Genomic DNA, 7,587 nt, shown 5'->3' with positions numbered 1-7,587 from the left:
AGATTGTATTTCAGATGTAAAAGAATGGACCGGGGTCCACAGTTCACTAGTGGTGTCTCTCCGATAAGAAATAGCATGTTGGGTGAACAAATTACAGTTGGGCAATTGACAAATAGAGAGGGCATAACAATGCACATACATATCATGATGACTACTATGAGATTTATTAAGGGCATTACGACAAAGTACATAGACCGCTATCCAGCATGCATCTATGCCTAAAAAGTCCACCTTCGGGTTAGCATCCGCACCCCTTACAGTATTAAGTTGCAAACAACAGACAATTGCATTAAGTATGGTGCGTAATGTAATAAACACAAATATCCTTAGACAAAGCATTGATGTTTTATCCCTAGTGGCAACAGCACATCCACAACCTTAGAACTTTTTGTCACTGTCCCAGATTCAATGGAGGCATGAACCCACTATCGAGCATAAATACTCCCTCTTGGAGTTACAAGTATCAGCTTGGCCAGAGCCTATACTAGCAACGGAGAGCATGCAACAACATAAACAACACATATATGATAGATTGATAATCAACTTGACACAGTATTCCATATTCATCGGATCTCAACAAACACAACATGTAGCATTACAAATAGATGATCTTGATCATGATAGGCAGCTCACTGATGTCTACGGGTGCTTCTATTCTTGTAGACAGTGTTGGGCCTCCAAGAGCAGAGGTTTGTAGAACAGCAGCAAGTTTCCCTTAAGTGGATCACCCAAGGTTTATCAAACTCGGGGAGGAAGAGGTCAAAGATATCCCTCTCAAGCAACCCTGCAATCACGATACAAGAAGTCTCTTGTGTCCCCAACACACCTAATACACTTGTCAGATGTATAGGTGCACTAGTTCGGCGAAGAGATAGTGAAATACAAGTAGTATCGATGTATATGAGTGGTAATAACAATCTGAATAAAATATGGCAGCGAGTAAACATGCAACAGAATAGTAAATAAACGGAGTTTCGATGCTTAGAAACAAGGCCTAGGGATCATACTTTCACTAGTGGACACTCTCAATATTGATCACATAATAAAACCACTCTACACTCTCTTGTTGGATGATGAACACCACTAATTGCGTAGGGCTACAAGAGCACCTCAATGCCGGAGTTAACAAGCTCCACAACATTCGATGTTCATATTTAAATAACCTTAGAGTGCATGATAGATCAGTGCAATTACACCAAGTACTAACATAGCATGCACACTGTCACAATCACACTATGAAGAAGGAATAGATCACATTATACTATATATAAAAGTTGAACCACTTTGCTGAAATCTCAGCGTTTTGGAGTTTTAGTCACTGTTCACAGTAGTTTTTCATCCAATTAAAGCTTGACGCGTGGGTGATTTTCGTTGTGGATCAACGATGGCTCGCTTCAGTCAAAGAGGTGATGTACCTCACGTTCCCACGATGACACGTTGGTCGGCCAAACGGCTTTTGCCTCATACCCCTGGTGGATTATTTCTCCCGTGAGGTTCGCCTGGAAACGTCCAGTGCTCTCCTTTTCTACCATTTTCTCTCCCCCTCCACTATCCGTCACCGTCCCAGCTTGAGCGTGGAGTAGCGACCGCGGCGGTCCAGCGTCAAGAGCCAGTGCAGGCCGACCTGCTTGGGGGCGGGGAACGGCGGCCGCTGTTGAGGTCAGCCGGAGCTTGGCCGGGGAAAGCTACCGGCGAGGTGCAGCCAGCGTGGTCGCCGACGTCCCCGCGCAGCGGCGGCCGCCGAAGAAATTAGGCGGCCGCGCAGCGCCGCTGCAGATTATTCATCTTTGCCCCATCCTCTTGGACCTCGCTGCTATTCCTTCCTGGCGACCGCGCCGTCCGGCGTTGAGGAGCTCGTGATTGTCAGCAGGGACAACGAGGGTGGGCGCCTGGGGGAGACACCGTTCCCTCCCGATGCTACCCTGGGCATCGCGGATGGCATTGGCGAAGCAGTCATAATTGTACGCGAGGAGGACGACCTGAGGAGCCGTGTCTTCTGGCTGCGGCCAGTGAAGCGCAGCGCGACGGAGGCTCTCCAGAAGTGTACTGGCAAGGGCCGCCCTCGCGCCAGAGCTCCACCGCATTGCCCGAGATCTCTGCCGCGGCCGTTGATACAAGCACGCCCTTGAGGTATGTTTGTGTTTGCCTCATTCAATTTTGATTTGTTTTGTTCCTATGTCAAATGAGAACTCCAACTTTGTTCCTCTGAAATCACCTACTGCAGAATTTCATGGAAAGGACCAAAAACTGAATTCAGTCGTGCTTCTGCTGTAGGAATCTGTGCAGTCACCAGGAAGATGTGGCCACAAGACTCGTGGAGCGTGTTTTTGACTTGCAAAGAGAATGACTGAACGTTTCTAGGTGCACGTTAGGCACAGTTTCAGTTTTAAATTTCAATCGTAGATTGCTAGGAATCTACACGATTCTTCTGTTTCTAGGTGCACGTGACAGTTTCAGTCTTGCACAGAGAATGGCTTAACGGTTTTTCCTTCTCCAGCTGTGATTCACTCTTTTTTCTTTGAGGTTTCTGAAATTTCTCAGAGTGACCATCTTTCCTGACCATTATAACTCGTGTCATTTGTTATGCGGTGCAGTAGCTTCTATTATAGTTCATCTACACTCGGTTAATTGAAAGTATGATTGAATGCAGATTCAGGTGTGCTATTTGTTTTCTGTCTGTCTAATGAAGTATTATTGTGATACATGTATATGCCTCCAGGCTGGACAGTTTAGATGCTCTGCTGCCTCCGTTTAAGTCTTGTGCTCTGCTTTCTACCATGATGGAGTTTTAATCAGCAAAAATTCGATAATCATCCCACTTCCGATGCTTGACATCAAATACAGAATTGTTGGATTGGCTCTTCTACCGAACATTGTTGTTTACTTTATTTATGTTGCCCAGCTATTTCTTCAAGGAATGTTGGCCAGCTATTTATTCAAGGAAGAACCAACAAAGCCTGGGGCATGATATATTGGCATCTAATAGAAGTTAGAATATATTGCACCTGATAATGAGTGACTAATCCACACAGCTTTAATACAACAATGGTAAGATATAGTTCTTCCAGATCATTTATTTCTTTTGGCTTTGATATATAATGAGGGGAATATTTCATATTTTGTCTCTCTATTGCAGAAGACACTTCAAATAAAATTGGTGATCTACATACATAGTCAAAAAATTCCCGAAAACTAGCATTGTCCACTGCCTTCTCTTTCCAGAAATTAGCTGGGCCAAATATTTCCTTCAACAAAACCATATTTTAATCTTAATAATGGTTGTTTCGTAATTTAACTGTGGTGGTAACTATATTAATGTGCTGTTTTTTCCCCAGAAGGAAACTTAGTAATTTTGTCAACGGTAGTAATAAAGCATATGTGTTATGTATAAGACATCCTATAAATTGCAAGCCTCATGCATAGTATACCAATAGTGCTCACACCTTGTCCTAATTAGCTCGGATTAACACGGATTATTATTGCATAGCATATGTTTCAACCAAGTGTCACAAAGGGGTACCTCTATGCCGCCTGTACAAAGGTCTAAGGAGAAAGCTCGCATTGGATTTCTCGCTTTTGATTATTCTCAACTTAGACATCCATACCGGGACAACATAGACAATAGATAATGGACTCCTCTTTAATGCATAAGCATTCAACAACAGTTAATATTCTCATAAGAGATTGAGGATTAGTTGTCCACACTGAAACTTCCACCATGAATCATGGCTTTAGTTAGCGGCCCAATGTTCTTCTCTAACAATATGCATACTCAAACCATATGATCATGAAAATCGCCCTTACTTCAGACAAGACGAACATGCATAGCAACTCACATGATATTCAACAAAGGTAATAGTTGATGGCGTCCCCGAAACATGGTTACCGCTCAACAAGCAACTTATTAAGAAATAAGATACATAAGTACATATTCTTCACCACAATAGTTTTTAAGGCTATTTTCCCATGAGCTATATATTGCAAAGACAAAGAATAGAAATTTTAAAGGTAGCACTCAAGTAATTTACTTTGGAATGGCGGAGAAATACCATGTGGTAGGTAGGTATGGTGGACACAAATGGCATGGTTATTGGCTCAAGGATTTGGATGCACGAGAAGAATTCCTCTCAATACAAGGCTAGGCTAGCAAGGTTGTTTGAAACAAACTCAAGTATAAAACGGTGCAGCAAAGCTCACATATGAACATATTGTAACTATTATAAGACTTTATATTGTCTCCTTGTTGTTCAAACACCTCAACCAGAAAATATCTAGACTTAGAGAAACTAGTCATGCAAACCAAATTTTAACCAGCTCTATGTAGTTCTTCATTAATGGGTACAAGGTACATGATGCAAGAGCTTAAACATGATCTATATGAGCACAACAATTGCCAAGTATCAAATTATTCAAGACATTATACCAATTACCACATGCGGCATTTTCCGTTTCCAACCATATAACAATGAACGAAGCAGTTTCAACCTTCGCCATGAACACTAAAAGATAAAGCGAAGAACACAAGTGTTCATATGAACCAGCGGAGCGTGTCTCTCTCCCACACAAGAATTTATTCAGAGAATGGAAATAACAAACGAAAATAAAAGCACACATACGCTCCAAGTAAAGCACATAAGATGTGACCGAATAAAAATATAGTTTCAAGAGAGGAAACCTGATAATTTATCGATGAAGAAGGGGATGCCTTGGGCATCCCCAAGCTTAGATGCTTGAGTCTTCTTGAAATATGCAGGGATGAACCACGGGGGCATCCCCAAGCTTAGACTCTTCACTCTTCTTGATCATAGTATATCATCCTCCTCTCTTGACCCTTGAAAACTTCCTCCACACCAAACTCAAAAAAAACTCATTAGAGGGTCAGTGCATAATTCATATATTCAGAGGTGACATAATCATTCTTAACACTTCTGGAAATTGAACAAATCTAATGAAAGTTAATGGAACAAAGAAATCCATCAAACATAGCAAAACATGCAATGCGAAATAAAAGGCAGAATCTGTCAAAACAGAACAGTTCGTAAAGACGAATTTTAAAGTGGCACCAGAATTGCTCAGATGAAAATGCCCAAATTTAATGAAAGTTTCGTACATATCTGAGGATCACGCACGTAAATTGGCAGATTTTTCTGAGTTACCTACAGAGAAACATACCCAAATTCGTGACAGCAAGAAATCTGTTTCTGCGCAGAAATCCAAATCTAATATTGACTTTACTATCAAAGACTTTACTTGGCACAACAATGCAATAAAATAAAGATAAGGAGAGGTTGCTACAGTAGTAACAACTTCCAAGACACAAATATAAAACAAAAGTACTGTTGTAAAATAAACACATGGGTTATCTCCCAAGAAGTGCTTTCTTTATAGCCATTAAGATGGGCTCAGCAATTTTAATGATGCACTCGCAAGAAATAGTAGTTGAAGCAAAAGAGAGCATCAAAAGGCAAGTATGAAACAAATTTAAGCCTAACCCACTTCCTATGGGAAGGAATCTTGTACACAAATAAATTCATGAGAAGCAAAGTGACAACCATAGGAGAATAAAACATGAGTAACTTCAAGATTCTCAACATAGAGAGGGGAAACTTAATACCATTAAGACGCATGTAACCGTGTTTTCCTCTCTCATAATAACTTTCAGTAGCATCGTTGATGAAATCCACAATATACCCATCACTTAAAACATTCTTATCATGGTTCATATGTATAAAAGTATCATTAATTTTGGCATAAGAAGAGTTCTTCTCATTAATAGTAATTGGAGCAAGATTATTATCAAGAATTTGAACATGGTAAACAAGTTGCATACTAAGGGAATTGTTTTTAGCAATCCAATCATAACTATGACAAGTTTCATAAGGATAGTTATAACCTATATCATAGCATTCTTTATAATAATCATCAAAGATTGGAGGCATAGTGTCATCATAAGAAATAGAATAGTTATTTTCCACAGTATGTTCATCTGTGACCATACCATCGTTGTTACTAGAAGGAGATGTATCAAACATATAATGATCAGTAGCAAAAGGATTTTCAAACACCTCATCCCCAGGCTTAGAGATTTCTATATCATTATGGGAGGAAGCATGGATAGTACTGATACTATGGCAATTATTAACATCATCATTTTCAGAATTAGTTTCCCAGAGATTTCCAATATCAAAAGTGTGCTCTTTCAAATCATGATCACTAATGTAGGTAAAGGGCATAGGAAGATCGTTGTACTCAGATTCATTATCATAATAATCATTAGGAGCAACATACTTACGGTTACCTATCGTTATCTCATACACGCGGGGATATGCCGTTACCTCTTTCTCTTTATTCCCCTTCTTCTTCTTCTTTTTCGTTCCCTTCTTCTTCTTCTTCTTCTTCTTTTCTTTCTCCTCGTGCCCTTCTTTAGCGGGGAGAGGCTTGATGAGGGGCTCCTCCACATAACCTGATCTGTTTCCAGAAACAATAGAAGAAACTTGGGAGGATTCCTCCTTTTCATTAATAAGTTCAAAACACACAGCGGTCCGATCATATTTTGGCAAAGTGTCATCTTCTAAAATATTTTGTATGTAAGTATTTGTATGGCGATTATCAATGCAATAAGAAAAACACCCACGCAGGACATCATCAACATCAAGATCACTCATATGTAACAAAGAGATTTTTCTTGATAACTCTTCACACCATAAAAATAAAGTAAGTTCATCATGCTGATTAGGAGTAATTTCATCATCACAATACAAATTTGCAGCACTCATGGGGTGCGAATTATAATTGGAGGAGCATTGAAAATTAAAAAGACCCACTTCATGACAAAGTTCACAAATAAAAGGGTAGCTGGCACAAACTTTTTTACCAAGATCATCTAGAGCCCTAGACCACTTCCTAGTTTTTTCATTCATATGGTGGATACAATATTCATCTTCGATTTGATTAATTCCACAAGGTCTATGCATTCCACAAAAATTAACATGCTTATAAGAAATAGTATTTTCAGAAGTTTGGGCATGCTTATTGTAATCATTAATAACAATTTCATCCTTCATGCAAGCATCTTTAAAAGGTTCATGATACTTATCAAAATTCTTCCTGGGAAATTCAAAATGAGAGGCAAAACCTTTATAAAGATTTGCAACAACTTGAGAGTCAAGACCATAAGTACAACTCATATTTCGAATTTTATCAGTATCCATAAAAGTTTCAATGCATTCATAATCATAATTTATACCTGACTCTTTACCTTTGTTGTTCTCCCATCCTTCAGTATTCTCCTGAATCCGATCAAGAAGGTCCCTTTTAAACTCTTCTTCATTGCGTGTAAATGATCGAGAACAAGTAGTATCCAGCAAGGTTTTATCCTGAAAAGAAAGTCTTGCATAGAAATTATCAATGATGATATTACCAGGAAGCTCATGAGTGGGGCATTTGAGCATTAAAGACTTCAATCTCCCCCATGCTTGGGCAATACTCTCTTCATCATGAGGCCAGAAATTATATATGCGGTTTCGGTCTTTGTGAATTTCGCTTGGAGGATAGAATTTAGAATAAAATAGAGGCACAATATCCTTC

General features: G+C 39.6%; 1 long non-coding RNA gene across 1 annotated transcript; it reads left to right on the top strand.

The window, feature by feature from the left end:
• Window positions 1-1,732: 1,732 nt before the first annotated feature.
• On the top strand, window positions 1,733-3,345 carry LOC124677718. Its single transcript, XR_006994206.1, has 3 exons — window positions 1,733-2,130; window positions 2,225-3,048; window positions 3,137-3,345. It is a non-coding gene; the product is annotated as an uncharacterized LOC124677718 (long non-coding RNA).
• The last annotated feature ends 4,242 nt before the right edge of the window (window positions 3,346-7,587 follow it).

The sequence above is a fragment of the Lolium rigidum genome, chromosome 7 (genome assembly GCF_022539505.1).
Source record: "Lolium rigidum isolate FL_2022 chromosome 7, APGP_CSIRO_Lrig_0.1, whole genome shotgun sequence".
In the NCBI taxonomy this organism is placed as follows: domain Eukaryota; kingdom Viridiplantae; phylum Streptophyta; class Magnoliopsida; order Poales; family Poaceae; genus Lolium; species Lolium rigidum.
Note: the sequence above shows the minus strand (reverse complement) of the source record. Positions and strands in the feature narration are given on the sequence as shown.